Here is an 11,757-nt window from a genome sequence, read left to right as displayed (position 1 = left end):
TGTGTGTGTCCTCCGAAACAAGAGGATACACAGGGAGCTCATTTCCTCTTCTGTTTAATTCTACACTTTCAACCTTCATAAAATGCTGGGATTTCTCCAAAAGATTAGAAATCAACCAGAGGCCAATTGGCTGGTTCAAAAATTTTTCCCAGGGGCTGGGAAGGTGGCTCAGTGGTAGAGCACTTGCCTTGCAAGCCCGAGACCCTGGGTTCGATTCCTCAGCACCACATAAGCAAAAAGAAAAAAGCCGGAAGTGGCACTGTGGCCCAAGTGGTAGAGCGCTAGCCTTGAGCTGAAGAGCGGAGGGACAGTGCCCAGGCCCAGAGTTCAGGCCCAACGACTGGACCCCCCAAAAAAATGTTTTCCCAGAAAATTGACATTTAGAATTTTCTGAATCATTGTAAAAAAAGCTCTACAGGAAACCAGTTCAGTTTATGATAATGAAAGGAAGCCTAGAGACAACATACATAATAATAATGCTTGTCTGCCTGGTTTTTTTTGGGGGGGGTGTATCCTGGGGTTTGAATTCTGGGCCTTCTAGGCAGGCTTTACAGTGAACCACACCTCCAGCCTGCTTCCTTTATATTTGCATAACAGGGAAGGAGTACTGGTGAGCCTTTAGCACTAACGCAAGTAAAGGATCAGCTTCAGACTACTCCAAGAGCCACCAGCTTTTGGGGAGTGGATGGCTTCCCTAGAACTTTTTGTATCCTAAATAAAAGCACATCAAACTCAGCGCTACAGCCATCTTGAGCTCTGTCTGCACCAAAAAGAGTAATTCAGAAGCTTGGAGTTAGAACAAATAAACACATATTTTTGCAGTTCAAATAGTGCACCTTATCCCAATAATATTTAAGCCAGCTCCATTGCCATACCTACTAGGACTGGTCAAACCACAGCTGGGGGAGGAGGGGTACAGGAGGAAAGAAGGAGGGAGGATGATGGGGAAAGGGGTGATTTGATCTGGGAACATTGTATGCATGTATGTTTTACAAGGAAGTGCCTTGTAAAACTAATATATGCTAATACAAATATTTTTGAAGGAACCAGAAGGCTTACTTTCATGAGGCAAATAAGCAAAATTAAAAAATACAACTGCATTTCTCTCTGTTTTGACATTGGCCTCCGAGTAAATTGGAGAGTGTCCCCCTCTACTGCCCAGTGAGAAAAAATTATCACAGCAATTTTTTTTTCAGGCAATTTTAGAACAACTGCAGGAATGCAGTGGGATTAAGTATACATGTCTCCTAAAAAGCATGAATAAAACATCATCTAAGAGTTCAGCTAGGGTGATGAGATTAGAAAAAGACAGCAAACTGGTAAAACAGCAATTAATTTCTTCCTGCTTCACTTGAATACACATATTCACTTTCTAAGTAAATGAGTGAGAGATCGTGTTAGACTTCCTTTCTGTTGAGACCATGTTCTCTTCCCTTCGACCTTGTATCACAAAGTTGAGGACACCAGTACCAGCCATATACTAAGGGCCAGTATGCATCAGGAGAAGATATCTTCCAAAACTTCCTATAGGCTAGAAAATGGATGTGGGATGCTGGAGATGGAACCCAGGGTCTGGATATGTTGGGTGCCCGACCACTGAGCTCCATCTCCACCCCTACATGTCCTCATTGTAATGATGCAAGTAGCTACCACAGGACATCAGTAGGTGTTGAAGATTAGTGCCAATTTCTGTATGATAACCAGTTAAAGTGAAATTAATTATGCAAAAAGATTGCCTCTCTTCTTTAATATCTGTATAGTTGATATTTGATTGACTTGTTCACCTTTCATTGCAGACACAGCCATACTGCAAGGCTAACGAAAGCCAAAGGTAGAGGAGAAATGGGACAGCACTGGCTATGACAGGATTATGTTTCCAAGTCCTCACTGGCCCAGGAATCATAGGACAAGAAACCTGTGTTGTTGGTTTCTTGGGACTCATGACTGTAATGTTATCTACTCTGGAGGCTGAGATCTGAGGATTGCAGTTTAAAGCCAGCCTAGGCAGGAAAGTCTATGAGACTTTTATCTCCAATAAATAATTTAGAAAAAGCCAGAAGTGGTGCTGTGGCTCAAGTTGTAGAGCGCTAGCCTTAAGCACAAAGAAGCTCAAGGACAGTGCCCAGGTCCTGAGTTCAAGCCCCAGTACTGCCAGGAAAAGAAAAGGAAAGGAAGGAAGAAAGGAAGGGAGGGAGGCAGGGAAGGAGGGAGGAAGGAAGGAAGGAAGGAAGGAAGGAAGGAAAGAAGAAAGGAAGGAAGAAAGAATGAAAGAAAGAAAAGGAAGCTGTGTGAATGGATTCATTTGTCCTAACTCCAAATTCATGAAACTCATCTGAGTAGATTGCTGTGGCTCTTTCCAAATGATGATAATCCTGTACTAAGTATGCCACAATGGTGCCGGACCTGGTGACATATACCTGCCAGGACCTGGTGACATATACCTGCCAGGACCTGGTGACATATACCTGCCACCCCAGCACTGCAGAGGCAGAGTCAGGACAATCAACAGTTTGTAAAATAAGTCTTAAAAAAAATGCAAGGCCTTGGTGACTCATACCTTTAATCTAGCTACTCAGGTAGCTGAGATCTGTGAATCATGGTTCAAAGCCAGCCTACGCAGGAAAGTCCTGGAGAACTCTCTATAATTAACAACAACAAGCCAGAAGTAAAGTGTGGCTCATGTGGTAGAGTGTCAGTATTGAGTGAAAACGCTAAGGGACAGTTATGTGAAACAGAGTTTAAGCCCCAGTACCAGCATAGAAAAGAAAAAAAAAATGTTATGTCACAATGTTGATCCTCTATGCAAAATACAAGAAATCAAAATCACAGTGGATCTTCCAAGAAAAGCAGAAAATCAACAAAGCTTGGTGGGCTAGTTCTTCATTTCCTCATCAGCGATCAGTGATTCTGCACTTGGAATGTTTATCTTGGTACAACTTGCCACCTACATACCACAAAGAGGTAGTGTGGGATTACAATAATGTCTTAAAGTGCTTTGAGACAGGCATGAAATGTTTGTTCTCTAACATAGGTACAACCTCATGGGTAGCATTTGCTACTCTCCAAATCACTTTAACTTAGGTAAATACACCATTTCCAAATCACAGCTATTTGTTCTCAGTCATACTATAGCTCCTCCATCTCCACGTGCTATTCATGCTGGTTGCCAAAATCCAGTCTCAGGGATCTTACTGCCTATCCATGCAGTACAGGTAGGAGGGGATTTTGTTTCTTTTTGGTCCTGCTGGAATTAGAACCCCAGCCCTCTCCATATGCTCTAGCATCTAGCACTGAGTGACATAGGGTTTTGTTTGTTTAGGAGATAGACTCTCACTGGTTTGTTTGTTTAGGTGATAGAATCTCCCTGTTACTCTTTGGAATTATTTTATTTTTAATTTTAATTTTATTTATTTATTTATTTTTGGTCAGTCATGGGGCTTGAATTTTCGGTCTGGACACTGTCCCTCAGCTCTTCAGCCAGCACTCTACTACTTGAGTCACAGCGCCACTTCCAGTTTTAAGAGTCTTATGGACTTTCCTGCCCAGGCTGGCTTTGAACCTCAATCCTCTGATCTGAGCCTCCTTAGTAGCTAGGATTACGGGCATGAGCCACTGGCGCCTGGCTGATACCTGTTACTCTTTGGGGCTCAATCAATCTTTTCATCTCAACCTCCAGGAATAGCTGGGATTATAGGCATACTTGGGCCATTAAAGACATACTTTATCATGCTTGGCCAAAAAGGAGTTTTCTAAAAAACATATGGGACTTAGCTGAGACTTCTGAATCTTTATTCCACATTCTTTGTGATCTGAGAGAGGAAAGCTTTTTTGCTCGAGGCTAGTACTCTATCTACCACATGAGCTATAGCTCCATTTCTGTCTTTTGGGTATTTAATTGGAGATAAGTGTTTCATGGACTTCCTGCCTTTTGGCTAGCTTTGAACTGTGATCCTCAGAACTCAGCCTTGAGAGTAGTTAGGCATAAAGTGCCTACTTCACTGTTCACTTTTTAAATTAGGAAGACTCTTATGGTAAACATTGATTTAAACAAAGCAGAGTACCTAGATGATGAGAGTGTACCCTTAGATTAGTTGTTCTTGGCAGCTGCACTGTAAAACCACGTGTCAGCTTGTGTGTGTATTTTATACACACCTGGATTCTGTTCAAAGATATACTGATTCTAGGCACTGGTGGCTCATGCCTGTAATTTTAGCTACTCATGAGGCAGAGATATGAAGATCTTGGTTCAAAGACAGCCTGGACAGGAAAATCTGTGAGACTTCTATGTCCAATCGACCACCATAAAAGCTAGAAGTGGAGCTGTGGCTTAAGTCTTAGAGCAATGGCCTTGAACAGAAAAGTGCAGGGATAGCATACAGACCCTAAGTTCAAATCCTAGACATCCTCTTGCGCCCTCCCCCCCCCCAAGATATCCCAATGCCACCTTATTGTCACAGTGTAATTAAAATATACAAGTGTAGTCACTAATAAACCAAAAATGGAGAACCATGGAAACATTTTTTTTTTGTCATTTGTGGGGCTTAAACTCTGGGCCTGGGCGCTGTCCCTCAGCTCTTCAGCTCAAGGCGAGCGCTCTACCACTTGAGCTACAGCGCCACTTCCAGTTTTCTAGTGGTTTATTGGAGATAGGAGTCTCACAGTCTTTCCTACCCAGGCTGGCTTTGAACCATGATCCTCAGATCTCAGCCTTCTAAGTAGCTAGGATTACAGGTGTGAGCCATCAGTGCCCGGCCATGGAAACATTTTAAATCAGAAACCTACAGGACCTGAGCTTAAACCCAAACAAAAGAAGGTGTTAAATTATACCATCAAGGTAAGAGTTTGTATTGTTCCTGTTACTAAAACACACTGAAGTGTGAAAGATGATGTTTTATTTGTTAATTTGGGTTTGGCTTTGAGATTTGGTTAGCAACAGCCTTCTTAGCTACCTTTGGTCATAAATTCTTGAGGTGGTCATACTGGAAGTTATTTTATTTTTATTTTTTATTTTATTTATTTATTTATTTTTGGCCGGTCGTGGGGCCTGAACTCTGGGCCTGGGCGCTGTCCCTCAGCTCTTCAGCTCAAAGCTAGCACTCTACCATTGAGCCACAGCGCCACTTCCAGCTTTTTCTGCTGTGGTGCTGAGGAATCGAACCCAGGGCCTCATGCATGCAAGACGAGCACTCTACCACTGAGCCACTTTCCCAGCACTGGAAGTTATTTTAAACAGGTTCTGATGAAGAAATTTCAGAAGTGGACATGGGTAAAGCGATGCTGTTGAGAATCTGGGCCTTTCTTCACTTGGAACTAGATGTCACCTCTTTTCCTGGCAATTCTCATCTCCTTCCACTCCCCTCAGCCACTTTCCTCTTTCTGTCAGCAGAGGGGGGGGGGGGGAAGAATAGGAGACAAAATCTAGAGAAAGCTTTATTCTTTTTTGGAGGGGTGCCAGTATTGGGACTTGAACTCAGGGTCTAGGCACTGCCCCTTAGCTTCTTTGTGTGGTAGGCTGGAGCTTTGCAACATGAGCCACAGCTCCACTTCCAGCTTCCTAGTGGTTAATTGGAAATAAGAGTCTCACTGGACTTTCTGCATGGGCTGGCTTTGAACCAAGATCCTCAAATCTCAGCTTTCTGAGTAGCTAGAATGACTGGTGTGAACCACTGGTGCCCAGCTAGAGAAAGCTTTTTATATGTACTCTGGTATTCACCAGTGAGCCACTGCTTCCTCCTTTAAATAGCCCTGGGTGGAACTTAGTGTGGTGCCTTAGCCTGTATTGTGTTAAGTGCTAGATTAGATAGATTCCCATCCCAGGATAAATCCCTAGCTTTGGCATCTGCCTTTAAATCCCTTACATATGTATTCTTATCATATATAAAGTATTAATCTAAATAGTTATATGTATATGTACTATTCTAAACACATACGTATATCTATATACAATGTTAGACTATGATATAAAAGAATTGTCACTCAACAAAGCAGTTTATGAGTACAATTCATCTTAATGTCACTTTTTCTATCATTCTCTCCCATCCTTCCCAACCCTAACCCTTTCCTCAATTTTCTTCATTTTGTAGGCTATACATTGAATTTTAGGACTGCACTTCCCCACTTTCTTCTCTTCATTCATCTATCTACCTTCTCTTGACCCCACTCCCTACCTTTCTAGTCCCTGGCATTTATTTTACTGCACTATGAGTTAGTCTTTCTAAAGAACTGAGTTCTCTGACTAATGTTAGCATGTCTAAGGTTTTTGCTTTTTTTTTGCACAAGGAACCTGCTATTAGCTGAGCTGTCCCCTCCACATTAAAATATTGAAGTTCTAGCCCTCAGTGACTCACAACTTGGCTGGAGATAAGGCCTTTCACAAAGGGATGAAGTTAAAATGAAATTCTTAGATTGGGTCCTAACCCAATCCAACCGGTATCTTTACAAGAAAATCAAACAGATACAGAATCACCAGAGACATGCCTATACAGATACAGAAAAAGGCCTTGTAAGGACACACGTAGAAAATGACCAACTGCAAGGCACAATGAGGGGTGCTTTGATCTTAGGCTTACAGACTCCAAAACTATGAGAAACGAAGTTTCTTTTGCTTCTTTCTTTTCTTGTTTCTCTCTCTCTCTGCCTGGGTACTATCCCTCAGCTCTTCAGCTCAAGGCTAGTGCTCTACCACTTGAACCACAGTGCCACTTCCTTCTTTTGCATTTATCACCCAAACTTGGACATTTTATGGCTGCTCTAGCAGACTACTGTAACCAAATGATCAACTGTCTTTTCAAAGGTTAGGTTAGATTTTTTTTTTTTTTGGTTGGGGGTAAGGTGGTGGTGTCAGTCATAGGGCTTGACCTTGGGGCCTGGGCGCTGTCCCTGAGCTCTTTTGCTCAAGGCTAGTATTCTACCACTTTGAGCCACAGTGCCACTTTTGCTTTCCTGGTGGTTAATTGGAGATATGAGTCTCACGGACTTTCCACCTCCCGAGTTACTAGGATTACAGACATGAGTCACCCAGTTCCCTGGCTTAGATTTTTAACATTTAGTTGAAGAACTAAAAGGACTCTAATCCAGAAAGGCAGTTAAACAAATAAAATACTAATTTGACAGTTGAAATAGCACCTAGCACTCTCTCTCTCTCCCTCTCCCTCTCCCCCCCCTCATTACCAAACATTAAAAGTTCTTTTCATAGAGAAAGACACAGAACTAATACTTACTCTGTGCAAGGTATTATTCTAAACATATAGAAACTCAGGAATCCTTTTCCCTTCCTTCTTTTTTCCTTCCTTCCTTCCTTTCTTCTTTCTTTCTCTCTCCTCTTCCTTCCTTCCTTCCTTTCTCTCTTTTTTTTTGGGGGGGGGTCCGGTCATGGGGCCTGAACTCTGGGCCTGGGCGCTGTCCCTCAGCTCTTCAGCTCAAGGCTAGTGCTCTACTACTTGAGCCACAGCACCATTTCCGGCTTTTTCTCTTTTTGCTTATGTGGTGATGAAGAATTGAACCCAGGGCCTCATGCATGCAAGGCAAGCGCTCTACCACTGAGCCAACTTCCCAGCCCCTCTTTCTTTCTTTCTGCAAGGTTTTAGGCAAGGAAAGAACACACAGGAGGAGGTGAAGAAAGGAAAGCTCCAGGGTAAACTCCCTGGTTGGGATCAGAGAGGTGGCACTAAGTCTAGTTGTAGCAGGGTTTATATGGCCAGGGTCAGCAGGAACTTTTAGCATGTAACTTGTTTTGCCAGTTTGAACAGTTTTTGGCTAGTGCTCCTGAAGGACAGGGCGAATGGGACAGGTGGTGTATAATTGGGACAGGTGGTGTATAAGGAAGTGGCTTTTCTCAGGGGTGTTTGCCCTCCAGCGGCCTCTCTTTCTTTTTTCTCTCTTTCTTTCTTTCTTTCTTTCCTCCCTACCACTTGGATAATACTTCCATTTCCAGCTTTTTGTTAGTTAACTGGAGACAGTCTCTGATTTGCCTGGCTGGCTTTGAGCCACTATGCTCAGATCTCAGCCTCCTGAGCAGCTAGGATTATAGGCACAAGGCCAGTAGCAACTGGCTTCTGGAATTTCTACAGATGGAAAAAAGTGAGGAGCCTAGGGATGAAGCTTGCTAGAGCATTTGCCTAGCAAATGCAAGGCCCTGGGTTGGATCCCAGCACCACACCCAAAATGATAGACAGATAGAAAGATAATAAAAAAAAAACTCTTAAAGAAAAAAGAAACTGAGGCACAGATTGGTGAAGTTACTTGTACATAGTCAAGTAGCTACCAAATCAGAGCTGAAATCCAAATCCAAACATTTTTGCTTTAAATGGTAAAGACACCAATTCTTCAGAGACTTAATACTTCCTACCCACCCCTCACAACCAAACTCTTTGCAATACCTAGCCAGGGAAATACACCTGGAGTTAAAGCCCTAAACTCAGATTCCAACCCTACTTTTATCCACCACCAGGAAGTTTCCTAATCTGACTAATTGACATGTGAATAGATACCTTCTGTGGGGGCAGGCAGAGATGCTGGCATAAAAATGCTTGCCAGTGGGATTAGCCCCAGGCATTGCATGTCCTTTTACCTCTAGCTGAAGTGCTTTTTTAAAGGTATTCAGGGGGACTGGCTTCCAGGAAATCCTCTTTGGCTTTACTTCCACTGAAGGGTTCACAGCTCCTTCCTGTGAGGTTGAATCTACTAGTCCTGACAGTTGAACCGGATCCATCCATCAGTGAGATCTGTCCATTATCCCTGGCCTGCTGAAGCCTCGTGAGCACCAAGGAAGAGGAGAATCACAAAAACTCTCAAGCACTTAACAGAAAGACAGGCGCCCACCAGCCATAGGGGATCTGCGAAATGATCAGACCCCCTTTCTACATTCAGTTCTCCAGTTAGGTTCCTGGTCCTCCATGGTTAGCTTAATGCACCCCAATGAAGGAATCAGCCTTCCCCTCAGCTGCCCCCATTGGATCAGAGGGACTGTGTGGATCTAGTCCAACCTGATTGCAAACTGCTCTTCCCTAGGCCCTGTGGCTTTCTTCAAGTCCCTTACAGTTTATCTCTAGGATTCATGGTTGGCTTTGATTCTGGTCGTTATTGCTTGGGAGGAAGGTTTGTTTGGGCGGTCTGGAGGTCTTCAGCCACTTTCGGCTTTGTCTGCTTATGTGGTACTGAGGAATCAAACCCAGGGCCTCATGCATATAAAACGAGAACAGTCTACCCCTGGGCCACCTTCCCAGCTCCCTCATTGACTATTGGTATGTCTGGTTCGACAGTGCACAGTTGGAGCCACCACACTCCCAGACCTTGACGAGCAATTATTGATAAAGTGACTGGAATTGTCTTTGCCTCTGTCATCCACCTTTTCAGCTGGTGACAGCAGGTCTGATAACAGCACACAGAGAGGGAGTGGGAACCACCCTTGAAGAACTCACTCTTGTAATCAGCACTCCCCAGGGCAGTCCCATTCCCCTCAGCCCACATTACTGCAGCTGGGCCTGAGTCTCATTAACTCTGTCTCTAGTGTCTCTGTGTGGGAAGTCACCTTGAAGAGGTCCAGTGGAGTCTCCCCTCTGGAGCCTAGCTTTGTTTTTGTTTTGGTGCCTGTCCTAAAGCTTGAACTTGGGGCCTGGGTGCTGTCCCTGAGCTCTTTTTGCTCAGAGCTAGTGCTCTATCAGTAGAGCCATCAGCTTTTTGGTGATTGGAAATAAAAATCTCATGGCCTTTTCCTACCCAGACTGGCTTTGAACCATGATCCTCAGATCTTAGGCTCCTGAGTAGCCAGGCTAGCGCCCTGGTTTTGATATATGTCTGAACATATTCAGAGCCATAGGATTTGGTTTTCTTGCGCTGATGATTTCTTTCCTTGCTAGCAAAATTTGCAAAAACAAATTATTTTTTATAAAATTGCACCAGGCCAGCCTAAAATCCAGAGCATATTCTTTAACTGTGCTGTGTGGCCTACTAAAAATGCATGAGCTTGCTTTTCCTTCTCGTTCCCATGAAAATAAACAATCTGAGAAACAGAGCGTTGGCCTTTTCAGAGCCAGATGCTTACTGACTCACTGGGTTGGCTGTTTCTGCTAGTTGATGAGCATGGCACCCAATATTCCAGCCGGACCAGGTGAATGCAACACACCAACACCCCAGATGTACTTGGCTTTATTATATACCCATACCACACATACTGCAGTGGATGGCTCAATAATGTCTGTTCAAACTACAACCAGTCTGGAAGCTATTACAGTCCCTATTTTTAAAAAGTATTCATTTCTCTTAAGTAATTACAAAGAGGTTTCAATTCCAGAAGTCAAGTACAATGCATCATGATCAATGTCACCGCGTCCATCATTCCCACCTATCTTTCCCCACTCAGTCCCTACACTCAAGTTATGTAATTCAATTTTTGCATAATGAATCCTAAATGCCTCATTTTTTAAAAGTTATATATTGTTGGTCATCTAACTGTATAGCTGACCATACACAATTGAGTTTTTCCTTTGTTTCAGAGAGGATTTCCATACATAATTGCCCACTGAAGTTATGGACTATCCATGAAGCAGTCATCAAAATTAAAAATACTGTTCCAGCGGTTCTTACAAAGAAAACAAATCCCTTGTCCGCAAATTTATGTTGTAGTAACTTGTTTTGACTTTTCGGTGAACTGCTTCTGTTCCTTGTCACTTTCTTTTCCCATAGTCCTTTTTCAGTATTTTATATAATTTTTTGTAAATGCATAAAACAATGTTGTATCGCCATCTACTGGCGACATTATATAATAGATAAGATATTAGTAGCTATTTACAATACAAAATCAAAACCAAAAACCAGTATGCATAAATGTAACCCCTTTGTGCAGCATCTTTACAATAAAACAAAAACAAAAAACCATTACATGAACTTCTGACAAAAGATAATCTAATTTTCCAAAAGCATCTTCAAAAAGATCTTTTTATGCCTGGGCATTGATGCTTGTGCCTGTAATCCTAACCCCTCCAGGAGATGATCTGAAGCTTACAGTTCAAAGCTAGACTGGGAAGATTTCCAAATTAATCATCAAAAAGCTGGAAGTAGAGCTGTGGCTCAGATGGTAGAGCACTACTTTTTTTTTCTTGGTATATATTTTTATTGTAAAGATACTATACAGAGGGGTTACAGTTACATGAGCAAGGTAAAATGTCCATTTCCTATAGAGCATTGTTACACCCTCCCTTATTTTTCCTCTATCATCCCTTTCATCCCCACCTCCCCAACTCCTTCTGCTCTTCCCCCCCCAGTTGTAAAGTTCATTTTCAACACACTGTCTTGTTACAATAGGTCATCCTGTGTCCTTATTTCAGCATTTTTATTTTCCTTCCCATCCCCAAATTAGAAAAATGTGTATACAAGATGCAGGATACTGGAATCAAATACAGTAACCATGTACAAATAAACAAAAAAAATCATGTAGTACATTATAAGTACATTAAAAAGAATAGCAACAAAGGTAAAACCTCTTGTTTTCCTATCTTGGGGTTCATTTCGCTTAGCATCAGGTTATATGGTCATATGTACATAGCTTTTGATGTGTTCTGTTTGTCCTATGCATATACTAGTTATTTCAGATAAGGGAAACCAGGGGACCTATGTTCCTTTGAGTCTGGCTTACTTCACTTAATATATTTTTTTCCAAATATTTCCATTTCCTAACAAATGGAGCAATATCATTCTTTCTGATGGAGGCATAGAAATCCATTGTATGTGTGTGTGTGTGTGTGTGTGTGTGTGTGTGTG

This window comes from Dipodomys ordii, unplaced genomic scaffold (assembly GCF_000151885.1).
Source record: "Dipodomys ordii isolate 6190 unplaced genomic scaffold, Dord_2.0 Scaffold289, whole genome shotgun sequence".
NCBI lineage: Eukaryota > Metazoa > Chordata > Mammalia > Rodentia > Heteromyidae > Dipodomys > Dipodomys ordii.
Note: the sequence above shows the minus strand (reverse complement) of the source record.